Source organism: Pteropus medius, unplaced genomic scaffold (genome assembly GCF_902729225.1).
Source record: "Pteropus medius unplaced genomic scaffold, Ma_sr-lr_union100, whole genome shotgun sequence".
In the NCBI taxonomy this organism is placed as follows: domain Eukaryota; kingdom Metazoa; phylum Chordata; class Mammalia; order Chiroptera; family Pteropodidae; genus Pteropus; species Pteropus medius.
In genome coordinates, this window is record NW_024342467.1 from 808,150 (window position 1) to 809,460 (window position 1,311).

The 1,311-nt window shown below is 32.2% G+C and overlaps 1 pseudogene; it reads left to right on the forward strand.

Moving 5' to 3' along the window:
• The first annotated feature begins 905 nt into the window (after positions 1–905).
• Positions 906–1,024, forward strand: LOC120602599 (uncharacterized; annotated as a pseudogene).
• The last annotated feature ends 287 nt before the right edge of the window (positions 1,025–1,311 follow it).

A 1,311-nucleotide genomic window follows, 5' to 3' on the forward strand; every position in this document is an offset into this window, starting at 1 on the left:
CCTTAAATTTTAGTTTTAGATGTCGGGAAAATCAACACTCAAATTTTATATCTGCACTAAAACCAGACTTGATAATTGGAAAAGTAAAAAAGAATTCTTTTTAAGGCTCTACTTTCAAAAATTGAGGAATAAGAAAATAGCACATCTAATTAGGTTCCTCTGATTAGTAGTTAAAAATGAAGTTGATGCAAAGCAACCTTTCACAACAATTATTTCATTCTGTTTAGTGGTTGTCTCTTGGGGAAATGATTGCTGGGGTAGCAGAAGAAGATGCTGTGAAATGAGAGCAGAATCCACTCCCTTTGATCCTAGTATTAAGCACATACTCAGAATTTTTATTGAAATTAATTGAGGATTTTGAGTCAGGGTCAGTGACTTATCACTTAAAATGGTGATAGTGAATAGAACTGAATGGTAGCCTAAATAATTATTAATGGATGTTTCTTCTAAAAATGGCTAAGTGGCTAAGTACTTTAGGAGGGTGTAATAGGAAACACCAACTTCCTCCTTTTATTTTCATTCTGAAATGAAAATTTGATTTCTTAGTAGTCCAATCTAGATATCTGAAATGACAGGACAACAACATGGACAATTGCTCATGTGCTAAATGACCAGATCAAATCACCATGAATTAATTTCTTCAACACAATGTAGTATATATATAGAAAGGCATTCTGAGAAAATGAAAGATTTCAGAAGGAAGAAACAAAAAAAAGGACATCTGAATTTCTAGCAAATGAATATGTGCAGTTCATACAGTATTAAATTAGCATTATCACTTATAAATTTTTTTTCAAGAAATTCCGACTTTGCAAATGTCACCTAATAAATCATTAAATTCAAATCCTGCAACCTTTTTTTTTAAAATTTACCTATATTTAGTCATTTTACAAATATTTAATCCTGTCTACAGCCATGCTACCCTGAACAAGCCCAATCCCGTCTGATCTCAGAAGCTAAGCAGAGTTGGGCCTGGTTTGTACTTAGATGGGAGACCACCTAGGAAGACCAGGTACTATAGATGTAAAAAATAAAAAAAATAAGGGATTGTAAGCTGACAAGGTCCTTGCAATCTGTGAGGTCAACCAAGTGTTGTCTTGTCTAAAAAATAAAACAATAAAAAATAAAAATAAAATATTTAATGCTATTTCAAGGCAAGAAAAATATATAAACAAAGTTATCCCTGGTAAACTAAGAGCTTTGCTTCTTTGGGTAACGTTGGTTTCTCTTAACTTTCATGCATATTTTGTTTGCATTTCTGTTAAAACTGTAATTCAGATGGTTAGGAATAGATCCTAGCCATGTTTTGAG